A 17,248-nucleotide genomic window follows, 5' to 3' on the forward strand; every position below is an offset into this window, starting at 1 on the left:
AAGTGTTAAACATTTGAGATTCTTCAAAGTAGCCACCCTTTGCCTTGATGACAGCTTTGCACACTCTTGGCATTCTCTCAACCAGCTATTTGCACGGTGCATGTGTCCATAGGATAGCACTGAAATACGCTAACTAACAATGGCAGAGGTATAGGAACTCCGTTTTATAAAGATCCACTGAGCTGCCTTATTCTTGGAAAACGATAAATTACTAGTTTAAAATGGCATCCATTCCTTCAAACCAACAGAACAGTCCACATAATCTCCTATAGGTAAAACCTTCAGACACTAGACTACTACATTCACAGCCTTTTACAAAGGACATTCAAACTGAAAAACTTACTTATGAGGATCAGCCTGTAGTACTTTACATATGCAAGACATCGTGAGACTGCAGTCTGGATGAATTCATTGATTTGGCTTTGGTTGAAAGAAAAATAAAAGATCTGTAGTAAGTATATATTTATACTGTATATAAATGAGGGATAGGGGTAGCCTTGAAGGCTAGAGGATGTATGTGTCTGATTGTCACTGTTGTTAAAGTATACTGCCAGGGGCGGACTGGGACCAGAAATCGGCCCTGGCCTTTTATAACATGCGGCCCAATTTTTCCTGTGAGGCCCTCACATTGACCCATTATATTTTATTGAGGCCCCCATTTTTAGCCAGATAATGAAAATGTTGAGCAAAAACACCCAAGTTAGACAGGCCCACTGGGCAAAAAATGGCCCAGCTCAGTGCTGCGATGCCGGACAGATGCAAGGAGCAACAAAGATTCGTAACGTTACCACAGAAACGGACTCAACCGCACAAATGCCCGGCCGTCCCGTCATCAGTCAGCTGTTCGTTGCACAGTTATTTTATTTTTATAACGGTCTTCATCCATAGCTGTCGGTTACATGGTAATTGTCCCAGCCCTAGGCACACGACTGGTTTGAGTCAACCCCAGAGTGAGTGAGTGTGTGTGTGTCTGGCTCCACACTTTAAAGGTCCATTGTCAGTGGCTAAATATCGCCCTCTGCTGCTCAGCGTGTCATCTGTTACAAGTCATAGTCTGGGTCAGGGTGGAAGGTGGAGGACTCCTCTGTCTTGGTGGGGGGGCTGGGTCAGGGTGGAAGGTGGAGGACTCCTCTGTCTTGGTGGGGGGGCTGGGTCAGGGTTGGAGGAGTCCTCTGTCTTGGTGGGGGGGCTGGGTCAGGGTGGAAGGTGGAGGACTCCTCTGTCTTGGTGGGGGGGCTGGGTCAGGGTTGGAGGAGTCCTCTGTCTTGGTGGGGGGGCTGGGTCAGGGTTGGAGGAGTCCTCTGTCTTGGTGGGGGGCTGGGTCAGGGTGGAAGGTGGAGGACTCCTCTGTCTTGGTGGGGGGCTGGTCAGGGTGGAAGGTGGAAGACTCCTCTGTCTTAGTGGGGGGGGCTGGGTCAGGGTGGAAGGTAGAGGACTCCTCTGTCTTGATGGGGGGGGCTGGGTCAGGGTGGAAGGTAGAGGACTCCTCTGTCTTGATGGGGGGCTGGGTCAGGGTGGAAGGTAGAGGACTCCTCTGTCTTGATGGGGGGCGGGGTCAGGGTGGAAGGGGGAAGACTCCTCTGTCTTGATGGGGGGGCTGGGTCAGGGTGGAAGGTAAAGGACTCCTCTGGGTGGTGGGGGGGGGGGCTGTCCCCCTTCATGTTAGAAAGGTCCTCCTCAATAGGGGCTGAGGCTGAGTCCTTACAGTACAATCACTCCTGATGAAATACAAGGATACGTGTATTTTAGTACACTATTGACCCACATGAAGACAGACTTGTGTGTACATATGTGTGTTTGAGTGGGAGATAAATGTGTGAGAGGTGTGTTTGTGAAGCCGGACGCGTTTGATGTACCTTGACATTGATGGCCTTGGGCAGACCCCCCCCACCCCCCACCCAGGGCTGTTCCTTCACTAGCTCCCTCCACTGGTCCTCCCTCAAAACCTTCTGGATGTCCCTGTACACACAGAGAAATAGCTCTGTTAGAAATGATTAACAACTGTGCTTCTCATCTACTTAGCTACTCTTCATAGTGTTACCATCATGGCTTTCCTTATTAGCTAATAGCCAATTACTTAGTACGATCATAATTATTATGTCATTACTTCTTATTATTATCAGCAAACTAAAGATAACATGTACTAGTGTAGGTCAGCAGAAATCATTGTCTCTATGGTTTGGGGTCATTCTGTTAGTATGGCTTGATAAGAACTGCTGTCTGATGACCAACATGGTGAAACATTGTTTTGTCACAAGCTACTAATGAAAAAGGAGGTAATTATAAGCAAAGAGCAAGTAAACATTCACTTCCTTTCAGCCTTTGATAACATCTTCAAGGAATATTCAATAGGAACAGTTATAAAAGACCAATCAAAAACCAGGTCATTACAAAAATATCCCCACAATGACCCCCTTCTGACAGAGGGGTCAGGGCGAGTGATCTGGGCAGGGGCGGTATGGGCAGCAGGGTAGCCTGACAGGGGGTAGACTGGCACCATGGCAGGGTAGGGCACAGAGAAGGCCTGGGACTGGGAGGTTTCAGAGGGGGACCAGGACGTCTGGTTCAGGCACTGCAGGGGAGGGCGGGATTTACGGTGAGAGACAGCGCTGTCCGACGAATCAGGACGCTTCATACGGGGCTTCTTGGATTTCTTATTTCGACTGCCCTTCTTGGCTGCAGCGGGAGAGGCCTCGGATCTGGCCGCACTCTGTTTAGCAACGCCCCCGGTCCCTGTGGCTTCTGAGGAGAGAAGACACAACACAGATGGATGTTATCATCTAGCTCAGATGTTCCCAAAGCCAAATCGCCACATTTCTGTGTGTATGTAACTATGCATTTTCCTTACTCTGCGTGTTGGTCAGACCTCTCTGTCTGTGCAGGTAGGTGGCGCATTCTTTCTGGAAGGTTCTGGCGTTGCGGAGTTCCAAACAGCGGGTAAGGAAGGCTTGCTCCTCCTTGTGTGTGTGCACTGCCAACACCTGCTTGGTCAGCCCCAGCCTCTTATAGGCCTCCTTCTCCTGAGTGGGCGGGGATACCACACTGACTGGTAGTGCTGGGGGGGCGGGATTCTCAGCCGCATCCTCAATGATCTCTGGAAATAACAGGAAACAGCCAATCAGAATGAAACCTAACACAGTGTGTGTGTGTGTGTGTGTGTGTGTGTGTGCGCTCACCAGATTCTGGCTGGGGATTCTTGTCTCCTACATGGACGATGGTGCTGCTGTAGCTACACTGGCTGGTGATTGACACCACGCTCTCAGCCTTGCTGGGCAGGGACAGGGGCCCTCCCACCACCGGGCGGCGCCAGAGGGAGGCTTCTTAGGGGCTGCTAAGTCATTCACACACTGAGTGGAAATTGACTTATCTAGACTTACTTTAGTTATATAGTGTATCTGTTTTGAAAGTAATACCAAATCAACCAATCAGATCGGTCTGAATCAAAGAGAGTCTCACTCTTGCGGTGGACGGCCAGCATGAGTGGCCGGTCACTGGGGTGCAGGTGCAGCAACTCAGGGGTTCCGATCAGGTCCTGGGGGAGGTACCCAATAATGGAACAGCCCTGAGGGAGACACCAGATGTTGCGGTTGATCACAAACAACATCAGTACACATTATTACAGAGATCAAGAACAGGGACACTAGAAGTTAAAGATGCACATCAGCCTCACACTCAAACAGATGAGGTGGTCTAAATGATTGTTTATGACTGTTCGTCTCGTCTATGTCCTGGAACACACAGCTGGGTGTGTGTGTCGTGGTGAGCATGCGCTTGTCAGAAGGTATCCTGGGGGGTGGGGAGGAAAACAGAAACAGTTAGAATTGATCTGAAAAATACATGTTGTGTAGAGTGAGTGTGTGTTAGGGTGTGAATGGGCATTATGATTGAAAGTATGTGTATTCTAGTGTGTGTATATGAGACTCTCTGTTCGACAGTGCTGAGAGAGATCACAGAGAGAGTCTGTGTGTGTCTTACCATCATAGCCCGACTGTAACCTCTCAGCCAGTAGCAGGCAGCAGGACTGTTCCTCAGCCAGCTCAGCGTCCTGGACCTTCATCAGGTAGGGGGTCATACGGAAAGGGAAGTACTGCAAGTCCCTTCCTCTCCCTTTACCACCACTATATAAGTCACAACATGCATACATACATACAGTCCCAGTCAAAAGTTTGGACACACCTACACATTCCAGGTTTTTCTTTATTTTTTACTATTTTCTACATTGTAGAATAATAGTGAAGACATCAAAACTATGAAATAACACATATGGAATCATGTAGAAACCAAAAAAGTGTTAAACAAATCCAAATATATTTTATATTTCAGATTCTTCAAAGTAGCCACCCTTTGCCTTGATGACAGCTTTGCACACTCTTGGCATTCTCTCAACGCTACCTCCCCCTGTTCAACACTAAATGTATTCTTTACATCATACAGAGCTCCTTAGTAGAGTCACTGACCACTAGTTGGTGATAAAAGTCCAAAGCTGACTCCCTCATCCCACCCCCTCTCTCCCTACCACTCTAATCACCCCCCTCTCATCACCCCCTCTCTCCCCACCACTCCAATCACCCCCCCTCTCTCCCCACCACTCTAATCACGCCCCCTCTCTAATCACCCCTCCTCTCTCCCCCACCACTCCAATCACCCCCCTCTCTCCCCACCACTCTAATCACGCCCCCTCTCTAATCACCCCTCCTCTCTCCCCACCACTCCAATCACCCCCCCTCTCTCCCCACCACTCTGTGTGAGTGGCTGGCCAGTGCTCCCTCAGTGTGTGTCTGCTTCTTTGTGTGTGTGTGTGTGTGTGTGTGTGTGTGCGCTTTTCAGTGTGTGGGTGTGTGGCTAGCCAGCGCCTGAGGTCTGTTTTGAGTACCGCTTACTGACAAAAGCCTTTTACAGATCACATCTGACAAAATTGGAGCCAAGAGGGAAAATATCAATATGGGGTAAGTCTCCTTCAATTACTATCACTGACCGACTCCCTCTCTGAACAGGCCTGGTTGGCCAGCAGCCTGGAGGACCTCCATAGACCCCCCTACCATCTCTGTCCCCACACAGCCTCAGGCCAACATGACGCTGTGTGTGTGTGTGTGTGTGTGTGTGTATACACACGTATACTTATGTGCATATATGGGTGAGTGAGAGAGAGAGTTTGTAAGTGAGACTTAGTGTGTGTGTGTGTGTGTGTGTGTGTGTGTGTGTGTGTGTTTAACAGTGGTGCGCGGGTCAGCTGTTTGTTCACCCACACCCGCATTTGCTAATAACCCATCCGCAACTGTTGGACTATATGTGAACTAAATAAACACCTGTATGAAGACTAAATAAACCCTTGCTCAACAGAATAATGTCATAGATCAATAGATTGAATGCTTCAAACCAGTTGATGTCGGTAAAGTTCTGTCATTTTTGCGAAGCAAAGACGTTTAGGGGCTGGGGAGAAAATACAATCATGCAAAACAATGCTAAATGTCCAAATAACATTCAATTTGACCGTTGTAAGGAAAAAGAAAGCTGTGAAAAACGACCCAATGTGTTTCTGATAAGATTTCAGTTTGGATGCATATTTTATGTGGTTGAAATACTGTACTATCAGCTTTTATGATGAAGATAGCACCTCTACAGATGGTATCTAACTGAGCATTGCATTCTCTCAAGATGCAGAAATAAATAAATCACATTTCTTCACTCCTGTTCCCAAGTTAAAATGTTGCCTACATTTGGTGTATCATTTTACTGCAAGAAATGCTTCATTCTGCAGGAGTTAATATTAATGCTGTGTGAGCAGTTATAGAGCTACAGTCAGTGTCCAGATTTCAGTTTCCATTTAACCCATCTAAACAGTAGGCTACAGTTCCCTTGACATGCCATAGGCCTATTTGAAGTCCCTGTCTTGTGACTGTTGAATTTGTACAGAACATAGCCGGCACTGCTATCATCCTCTTATAATACTTCACCAAATCATTTCCAAACATTACATTTCTGGCCCTCCCTTCTCTTTATTTTTAACTCTCCTTTCGCAGCTTTCGTCTTATTGAATTAAACTTCGACAATGTCCTTTTTGCCGTCTGTGTATTGATGTTAACTTTTTCTGCCCATTCCCAAAAGCATTATTTGGCGATTGGCTGTGTAGACTATTTGGCGCGTGTACAGTTAAGTCCTAAAGCTTAGGCTCATGCACTAATACCTATATAGCCTAAAATAATTAAACAAACATCTCAATGTAGCATATAGATAGATATAAATTGCATTTACATTTATGGATTTTTAAGATTGTTTCTCTTTATTCAACCTGCCTTTCAGCCACACAATATTTATTGACCTTTAATGACCCTAAAACCTTCTGCCCCGCGTATATAACTGCAGGGACTGCGGGTTATGAGTCAACCGACGCATCAATAGTGTGTTAGCGTGCATGCATATACAGTACCAGTCAAAAGTTTGGACACACCTACTCATTCAAGGGTTTTTCTTTATTTTTACTATTTTCTACATTGTAGAATAATAGTGAAGACATCAGAACTATGAAATAACACATATGGAATCATGTAGTAACCCAAAAAGTGTTAAACAAAACTAAATATATTTTATATTTCAGATTCTTCAAATAGCCACCCTTTGCCTTGATGACAGCTTTGCACACTCTTGGCATTCTCTCAACGCTACCTCCCCCTGTTCAACACTAAATGTATTCTTTACATCATACAGAGCTCCTTAGTAGAGTCACTGACCACTAGTTGGTGTTAAAAGTCCAAAGCTGACTCCCTCATCCCACCCCCCCCTCTCTCCCCACCACTCTAATCACCCCCCCTCTCTCCCCACCACTCTAATCACCCCCCCCTCTCCCCACCACTCTAATCACCCCCCTCTCTCCCTACCACTCTAATCACCCCCCTCTCTCCCCACCACTCTAATCACCCCCCTCTCTCCTACCACTCTAATCACCCCCCTCTCTCCCCACCACTCTAATCACCCCCCTCTCTCCCCACCACTCTAATCACCCCCCCCTCTCTCCCCACCACTCTAATCACCCCCCCTCTCTCCCCACCACTCTAATCACCCCCCCCTCTCCCCCACCACTCTAATCACCCCCCCCTCTCCCCACCACTCTAATCACCCCCCTCTCCCCCACCACTCTAATCACCCCCCTCTCTCCCCACCACTCTAATCACCCCCTCTCTCCCCACCACTCTAATCACCCCCCCCTCTCTCCCCACTCCTCCGATCCCCCCCCCTCTCTCCCCACCACTCTAATCACCCCCCCTCTCTCCCCACCACTCTAATCACCCCCCCTATGGTCGATGGTTTCCTGCTCTATCTCACTCCCACTCACCTGATGTGGCAGAAGAAGGATTTATCCTGCATGCACTCCGTGGGAGACGATTCTGAGAGAGAGAGAGTTCTATATCTCCAAGCAGATGAATCCAGTTGAGTCTATTTCCAACAGCCTACCTGCTGCTCATCAATATCCACAGGATATGAGTGTAGATGTGCTTCCTCATGCGTATGCGTGTGTACTGTAGTAACAGCTTGTATCATTGAGTGCATAGAAGGGTCATAGGTACCTGTTCCAGTGCACATGCTCCAGGAGGTGTGAACCGCTCCCGTTGGCAGTGCAAGATTGTCGCCGCCTGGTCCGAGATGTACACTATCTTCCCTGTGATGAGAGAGACAGCCACGGCAAAAATATCCTATTGGACAAAACAAAAACATATTAAATATAAATAAATAAAAATATCCTGAACCTGGTTATAACATTGCATTAATTGTACTGTAATTGTAAAAATGTGCTATTGACAAAAAAACATACAAACAAATAAACAAAAAAAAAGATAAATCAGTTTGTTTCAGAATGGTCTGACCCTTGGTCATTATCAGAATGGTCTGACCCTTGGTCATTATCAGAATGGTCTGAACCTTGGTCATTATCAGAATGGTCTGAACCTTGGTCATTATCAGAATGGTCTGACCCTTGGTCATTATCAGAATGGTCTGACCCTTGGTCATTATCAGAATGGTCTGAACCTTGGTCATTATCAGAATGGTCTGAACCTTGGTCATTATCAGAATGGTCTGAACCTTGGTCATTATCAGAATGGTCTGACCCTTGGTCCTTATCAGAATGGTCTGACCCTTGGTCATTATCAGAATGGTCTGACCCTTGGTCATTATCAGAATGGTCTGACCCTTGGTCATTATCAGAATGGTCTGACCCTTGGTCATTATCAGAATGGTCTGACCCTTGGTCATTATCAGAATGGTCTGACCCTTGGTCATTATCAGAATGGTCTGACCCTTGGTCATTATCAGAATGGTCTGAACCTTGGTCATTATCAGAATGGTCTGACCCTTGGTCATTATCAGAATGGTCTGAACCTTGGTCATTATCAGAATGGTCTGAACCTTGGTCACTATCAGAAAGGTCAAGGGTACTCCTCTGTCTGTATTTGAAATAGACGCACTGTCTGTCTGTGTAAGAACACATTATGTTCCCTCACTACAGTGCTCTTCAACCTGGACAGACTAGAGGAGATTTATTATTTTGTGGGGTTTCAATTGGCTGAGGTTCAAGTGTTCTATGGAACCAGAGAAGGAAGGTAAAGACATTTTGGCTGGCAACAACACACTTTGCCCTAAGAGAAGTGACGTCACTGGGACAAATGTGTCATAGTCAGTGATTTAAAAAAATCCTTTTCCAGTGGGAACAATTGTACAAACAGCACGATCTGTTGTTTGTTCAAATGTGTTGCAGGCAGCATGTGCCATGTGTTGGTAAAGGAATGTAGTACACTTTTTCATTTGGCTGTGTGTTTAGTTTGATACTGTGGAAAATAAATATGACTATTTTCCGTGCTGGTTCATGCATTTCCACAAACATTAGTGAGGTTGTACTCAGTGTTCTTGTTGGTGTACTCCGAGGTGATGCTGTTGATGTAAGAAGGCACGTCCAGGCCTGGAGGCTGACTGTCATTGATCATCAACATCTGGTAGTACTCATCGTTGGCTGCCAAGACACAACACATTAATACATACAGCACAGTACAATTTAATATACACATTAAACACAGAGTGAAATCTTGCGGTTTGCAGAACCGACCTCGCAGCTAAATTGCGGAGATCTTACCAAGTGTACTAGATGATCCTTCACAGTAGGTCATAGTGATGGCAATCTACAGTATCATCCACACTATCGAATTTAAACAGAATTCTGACGCACATCAGTATCAGTGTATAAGCGCAAATGTGTGTAGATGTGCGTGAAGGTGTGTGAGTGTACGTGAGTATGTGTGTATAGGCATGTGTGGGTGCGTGTCTCACCTTTGACCTGTTTGACGCAGCGCAGGGCGTACTTCAGCGTGTTCACCGTGCTGGCGTTCCCCTTGCTCCTCTTCTCTGACGGCGGGTGCATCTTCAGCTCCTTCAACGTCTTGAAGAGCTCTTTCTGCGTCTTGGCTTTGGCCGACTGTTCACTACTGCAGAGCACGACATAGACACACACTGTACATCAGACATCCGGCTCCCCCGCTAAAGCCATCCCAGGAGGGCTGCAATTTAACCTAAAGAGGCGGATCGGGTGGGATATGCAGTAAGGAGAAGGGTAGTGGAGGGGCTGTTAACAATAGTTATAATAGGGTTTGGGTTTAAATGGATGGATGGATATGAATTGCATTTGTAGTGTTATTCGCTAGGTCGCTGAGTTGTTTACATTGTATGGAGGTAGACCCCAAACATGCAGAATAATACAAATGTATGGGGCAGGGTATAAACGCATTTACAGTTTGTGAGGGCTGTTACAGGGGTGTTTGGGGTTATGGTTGAGGTTTTGGACTGTAGTGGATTTGGGGGACAGTACTAACCTGCAGCCGCTGGAAGACGGGTTGTCTTGCTCAGAGCTCACCCGGCTGAAGGCACTAGAGCTGCTCGGAGGGGAGGGGCTGTGAGAGTTTGAGCTGCAATGACAAATCAACGAGCCACAGATGAGAAACTAGCCAAGAGGTAGGAGAGAGACAGTAGTGAGGAATTGAGAAGAGAAGGGACAGTGAGGCATACAAGACATAAAGAAACAAGGCAATAGCATGATGACAAAACAGACCACAAATGAATTCATTCTCTCTTCAATTCAGTTGACAAACAACGTGTGGTTGAGCTGAGGACAGACAGTTTTTCAGTGATTACACCTGGTTTCATAACCTTCACAGCACAGTGTTTGACTAAGGGGGGTCTCACAAACCTCTTTCCTTTTATGAGAGGTAATCACATGGTTTGTCACATGCGCTGAATACAATAGGTGTAGACTTTACTGTGAAATGCTTACTTACGAGCCCTTTCGCAACATTGCAGAGTTAAAACATTTTTTTTGCAAATAAAAAAACTACTAAGGAAATAGTAACACAATAAAATAGCAAACGATTAAGCATTTATGTAATCAAAATAAACACATAAAGCATATAAAAGGCTTAATAATTCATAAAGGTCATGTATGCTGACTGATAAGATCTCCTAAACCTGTGTTAGGACGGCAGGTAGCCTAGCAGTTAAGAGCATTGGGCCAGTAACAGATGTCGCTGGTTCGAATCCCCGAGCCTACTAGGTGCCCTTGAGCAAGGCACTTAACCCTATTTGCTCTGTATAACAGCGTCTGCTAAATGACTAAAATGTAAATGTCGTAAATGTAAAATGTTAACGTCAGACCTTATTTTCTGCGTTTATCCCAAAACCATATTTTTTTCCCATTGGAATGGCTGAACAAACCAGAGGTAACTAACTAATTTCCGCTTCCTGTTCAGCCAGAGAGGGGCGTCAACTTCCCGTTGTAGAGGAACTTCCTCTACTATGTGGTCACTTCCTGAACCCCTTCTGTTCTGTCAGACCATTTTACATTTTTTGTCATTTAGCAGACGCTCTTATCCAGAGCGATTTACAGGAGCAATTAGGGTTAAGTGCCTTGCTCAAGGGCACATCGACAGATTTTTCACCTAGTCGGCTCGGGGATTAGAACCAGCGACCTTTCGGTTACTGGCACAACGCTCTTACCGCTCTTACCCACTAAGCTACCTGCCGACCATCTCCACAGACCATCTTTGCATTTAATGAATCAATGACCCAACCAGCTCAGTGAGATGTTTCTGGTAAACCACCTCTGTTTACTCCACTGCCAAGCTTGCAGACGTTTTGTAATAAAGTTACAGCGTCATCATTATCGCCATGGATACGGGCGCCAGAGAGAGGCGATTACACAACAGCCGATATTCCATTTTTTCAGTCCAATAAGCCAAGACGGAGAAACCACAGTTACATCTGTTAATCTAGTTGCTCCAGCGGTTCTGAACAGATCATTACGACATGCTTGACCAAAAAGACAAAATGTATCTGCAAAATTGGCTGTTGTATAACAAATTGTAGCATGAACCAATCACATAAGAGCCCTGTGAGATGTGCCTATGATAAGAGGTACCTCCATGACCAGCCAGGGGACACAGCTACAGCCTGGGTGTGATGGACATCTCTGTTCCTGGAGAGAAGTAGTGGTGGTGCCCCTGCTCTTCTGTGTCTGGTGCTCTCTAATGGACTACAACAATGACTTAGTCACAGCAAAATGACCCTCCATTACCAGCAGAACACCTCACTGTACTACCTCTAATTACCTAACAAAGCGTAGTTCCATTATATATCAGGGTATTTCCACCAGTGGAGGAGGTGGGGCGACACAAGTGATGAAAAAAAATAAGATAGTTACATATCGTAATATTATTTATGGTCGATATTATATCCAATTTTGATAGCGCTCCTGTAGGTAGCGTAAGCTAACGCTAGTCGGCTGTACCGGCACCAAAACTCCAGTATTGTACATCCTATAGCTTATTCTCCATCTTTCAAAACAATAGTGGACCAACATGTTTTCAGCATTTTTATTTCCCTGACTGATCAAAACTCATTTTCTCATGCTCTCTCGTCTCTCTGCAGCAGATATATAGTGAGCAATATGTTTGGAACATCACATCGTGATAATATTGTATTGTGAGGTCCCTGGCTATTTCCAGCCCTAGGTGACACTCTATTAACCATAATGCACTGGAACAGCGAGGACTCACCTCTTGTTGCTCTCAGATGACTCCATCAGGGCAGAGTCTTTTGCAGAACTGCCATTGTCGTTGGAGCTGCCCACCGACTCGTTGCCATGGGACTCGTTGCCGTTAGACTCATTACCGTGGGATTCGGTCCCGCTCCCGGAACCCCCCCCATCTCCACGTCCTCATGCAGCGCCGTGTGCGGTCACTTCCTGTCGTTGTGGGGCGAGCCGGGAGAGGTTGATTGGTCGTGGCTGCTGTCACTCCCCTCGGAAGCCAATCCCAGCTCAGGTTCTAGTTCGGCCCTGCCCTCTCCCTTGAAGTCGGTCATGCAGTGCAGTTGGGACATTGATCCACAGGGGGAGCCACCCTCCTCTTCCTCCTCCTCTACCTGGAACCCATGCCTCTTTTGATCCCTCTCCCGCCCCCCCCCAGGGCCGAGTACAGGTACCGCTTGGGATCGGAGTCTTCAGACATCGGTGCGGGCAGGTGAGGTCAAAGTTTAAAAGTGAGAAGTTAGGCTATGTTCCACATGTTGTTGCCGTTGTGGTCTGGAAGTGAATAGAAAAACATAGTTGAGTTGAAATTAGTGAAGTATTTCCACTAGAGAGAGAAGAGACCTGACTCCTGGGTCAGCAGGTTCAGGAACATGATCCTCTACTGAGATACTATCAAATGAAAGTTTATTGGTTGCACACAGTTTTGCAGATATTATCGCAAGTGCAGCGAAATGGTTACACTAGAGCTTCTCTATGGAGCCAAACAGAGACACTCTCTCAGGGGTGATTCATCCATAAACTAACAGCTACTGTAGCAACAGCTTTAGCTGCAAACCAGAGCTGTGATCAGGAGAATCAGTCAGAAAGGTATTCAAATTGCCCTGATCAGGAAAACTCAATACACACACAAATACTTTTTCAGTCGAAGCCTCAGTCTACCCTTGAAGGCCATTGAACAATCTAAGGGCCCTGCTCTTTCCAGTTAAGGAAAAGATGACATACTGTTTACTTATTCAATGTTATTTTATACACTGCTCAAACAAATAAAGGGAACACTTAAACAACACAATGTAACTCCAAGTCAATCACACTTCTGTGAAATCAAACTGTCCACTTAGGAAGCAACACTGATTGACAATAAATGTCACATGCTGTTGTGCAAATGGAATAGACAACAGGTGGAAATTATAGGCAATTAGCAAGACACCCCCAATAAAGAAGTGGTTCTGCAGGTGGTGACCACAGACCACTTCTCAGTTCCTATGCTTCCTGGCTGATGTTTTGGTCACTTTTGAATGCTGGCGGTGCTTTCACTCTAGTGGTAGCATGAGACGGACTCTACAACCCACACAAGTGGCTCAGGTAGTGCAGCTCATCCAGGATGGCACATCAATGCGAGCTGTGGCAAGGTTTGCTGTGTCTGTCAGCGTAGTGTCCAGAGCATGGAGGCGCTACCAGGAGACAGGCCAGTACATCAGGAGACGTGGAGGAGGCCGTAGGAGGGCAACAACCCAGCAGCAGGACCGCTACCTCCGCCTTTGTGCAAGGAGGAGCAGGAGGAGCACTGCCAGAGCCCTGCAAAATGACCTCCAGCAGGCCACAAATGTGCATGTGTCTGCTCAAACGGTCAGAAACAGACTCCATGAGGGTGGTATGAGGGCCTGACGTCCACAGGTGGGGGTTGTGCTTACAGCCCAACACCGTGCAGGACGTTTGGCATTTGCCAGAGAACACCAAGATTGGCAAATTCGCCATGTGCTCTTCACAGATGAAAGCAGGTTCACACTGAGCACATGTGACAGAGTCTGGAGACGCCGTGGAGAACGTTCTGCTGCCTACAACATCCTCCAGCATGACCGGTTTGGCGGTGGGTCAGTCATGGTGTGGGGTGGCATTTCTTTGGGGGGCCGCACAGCCCTCCATGTGCTCGTCAGAGGTAGCCTGACTGTCATTAGGTACCGAGATCCTCAGACCCCTTGTGAGACCATATGCTGGTGCGGTTGGCCCTGGGTTCCTCCTAATGCAAGACAATGCTCGACCTCATGTGGCTGGAGTGTATCAGCAGTTCCTACAAGAGGAAGGCATTGATGCTATGGACTGGCCCGCCCGTTCCCCAGACCTGAATCCAATTGAGCACATCTGGGACATCATGTCTCGCTCCATCCACCATGCCACGTTGCACCACAGACTGTCCAGGAGTTGGCGGATGCTTTAGTCCAGGTCTGGGAGGAGATCCCTCAGGAGACCATCCGCCACCTCATCAGGAGCATGCCCAGGCGTTGTAGGGAGGTCATACAGGCACGTGGAGGCCACACACACTACTGAGCCTCATTTTGACTTGTTTTAAGGACATTACATCAAAGTTGGATCAGCCTGTAGTGTGGTTTTCCACTTTAATTTTGAGGGTGACTCCAAATCCAGACCTCCATGGGTTGATACATTTGATTTCCATTGATAATTTTTGTGTGATTTTGTTGTCAGCACATTCAACTATGTAAATAAAAAAGTACTTAATAATATTATTTCATTCATTCAGATCTAGGATGTGTTGTTTAAGTGTTCCCTTTATTTTTTTGAGCAGTGTATATTTTTTTTACCATTCCCTGCCCTTTCCAACGAGACTAAGTCTCAGACTGGTTCGATCCAGTTCAACCATTTCTAAAGAGAGGTCCTAAAGGTGAGACAACAGCTATCCTGTTACATACACACACACACACTCATTTCCGAGATTTTATTTGAATGTGAAATATGACATAGCTGCATGAAGAGAATTTTGGTCTGACATTTGGTTCAATTACCTCAACCTTACATTACATACATTAACCAGCTAGACATAGCATACGTAGATGCCGGTTTAACAATAAACCTTTGAAACATTACAAAACAGAGAAACATAAAACACTTTACAAAAACACAATACATAAGCCTATCAGATTATAGGAGCTTCCCCTTGGCCCAGCAGAGTTTCATGGAGAGCAGAGCTGAGTCACTCATCACACTAGCACGGAGCTGAGTCACTCAACACACTAGCACGGAGCTGAGTCACTCAACACACTAGCACGGAGCTGAGTCACTCAACACACTAGCACGGAGCTGAGTCTCTCAACACACTAGCACGGAGCTGAGTCTCTCAACACACTAGCACGGAGCTGAGTCACTCAACACACTAGCACGGAGCTGAGTCACTCAACACACTAGCACTGAGCTGAGTCTCTCAACACACTAGCACAGAGCTGAGTCAGTCAACACACAAGCACAGAGCTGAGCTCGGGGCACCAGTTTGAGTGTGTCAAGAACTGCAACGCTGCTGGGTTTTTCACGCTCAATAGTTTCCCCTGTGTATCAAGAATGGTCCACCACCCAAAGGACATTCAGCCAACCTGACACAACTACAGAAAACTACTGAAAAATAACTATGACATGAACTTGAGTAAACATCCAAATTCCCCCCGCGTCACTTTGATGACCCGCAATAGCCTGCACAATACACTGACAATTATGTAAAAGTGTCGATTTCGGTCGATACTTGCAATGTAACCACGGACGGTTATTAACACTGCAAAAATAACATGACAAAATATGCAATTTCCTTCAACTTGAGACCATAATATTGACTCTGTTTTAAAATGTAGAACATGAAAATTAGCTAGAGAATGCGAAGATCAGTATTGTTAGTTATGCAACTTATTTTTGCATTAAACATTTATTTGTAAAAAGTAATATAAAACCAACCTGTGCCCTCCAAAAAATTGCGATGTCCTTTTCAGAATATATATTTACTCCTATTTGTGGACAACTCCGACGTATTGAATTATTTTAGCATCTAGTTTTGCAAATATTGCTCAGTGAAAGCCAGACAGAAGATGTGATGTGACACGCTGCAGTACGATTATTCCAGCTCAAAGCGTGACCGGAATTCAGTCTCCTGCATCTCCCATGCCTTTCCATCATTGGCTGCAAGCTCGGGGTTTCCATGGAAAACGTTACGGTAAGACACCCGTTTGATCTCATTGGTCCAAAACACCAAGACTGATATCAAATTGTTAGCCTCTGCACGTGGAATCCCATGTAGCTTCATATAAATTAATTGGTCATTTAGCAGACGCTCTTATCCTGAGCGATTTACAGGAGCAATTAGGGTTAAGTGCCTTGCTAAAGGGCACATCGACATATTTTTCACTTAGTCGGCTCGGGATTAGAACCAGCGACCTTTCGGTTACTGGCACAACGCTCTTAACCACTAAACTAACTGCATGCCAGTTTGGTAGCAACTGGAGTAACCAGCATATTATAATAGGCTAATGTGATGCTCCATTAGCTGTTATAGGATAGGTACTATTCGGCGAACAACCTTAACTTGGCCAGCCAAACATGTAAGCTATCTTCTAAAATGTACATGTCCAGTTGCAGGTGGTTCGTTCTAATTTATTAAAATAAATGTTTTGCTCCATGAAGTAATCAAACAATGTGTACGCTGCCATCTTGTCTATTTGAAATCTTCTCTCATTGATTGAGACAGGTGAGTGTCATCATGAGATGCGGCACTTTGGGGTGGACCCCCCTGTCTCAATCAATGAGAGAAGATTTGAAATAGACAAGATGGCGGCGTACACATTGTTTGATTACTTCATGGAGTAAAACATTTATTTTAATAATGAAGCAAAACATGTAGAATCATGGAGAACACCTGCAACTGGACACAGACATTTTAGAAGATACATGTTTGGCCGAATCAAGAACGAACATATTGGCAAGTTAAGCTTGGTCTACAATTCTCTGTGCTATGCCAAACAGTAACTATCCTGTAATGGCTAATGGAGCATCATATTAGCCCATTACAATCTGCTAAAATGGAGATAGTCCAAAACAACAGTCAGTGGTGAAATTACAAATGGAAAAGTGTAAATTGCCACTAAAGTATTGATCAGACTACAATAGGTGATATAACTCAGATTACACTGCATTTTAGCTCAGTGGCCTATCGTTATCTAGTTACTTTTATTTAACAGAAGTGCTACAATGTTGCTACAATGAGGTGTCCAAGGTAGCCTACAATGAGAATACAATAAAAAGGGCTTATTTGAAATTGTAAGTGAATTAGGTCTACACAGTTGTGGGAAAAAGGACCCAATTGTCATACATGAGTAAAAATAAAGATACCTTATTAGAAAATGACTCAAGTAA

At 45.7% G+C, this 17,248-nt stretch overlaps 1 pseudogene; it reads right to left on the reverse strand.

Moving 5' to 3' along the window:
- Nucleotides 1-1,916: 1,916 nt before the first annotated feature.
- LOC121568103 lies at nucleotides 1,917-12,542 on the reverse strand (annotated as a pseudogene).
- Nucleotides 12,543-17,248: the final 4,706 nt, after the last annotated feature.

This window comes from Coregonus clupeaformis, chromosome 6 (genome assembly GCF_020615455.1).
Source record: "Coregonus clupeaformis isolate EN_2021a chromosome 6, ASM2061545v1, whole genome shotgun sequence".
NCBI lineage: Eukaryota > Metazoa > Chordata > Actinopteri > Salmoniformes > Salmonidae > Coregonus > Coregonus clupeaformis.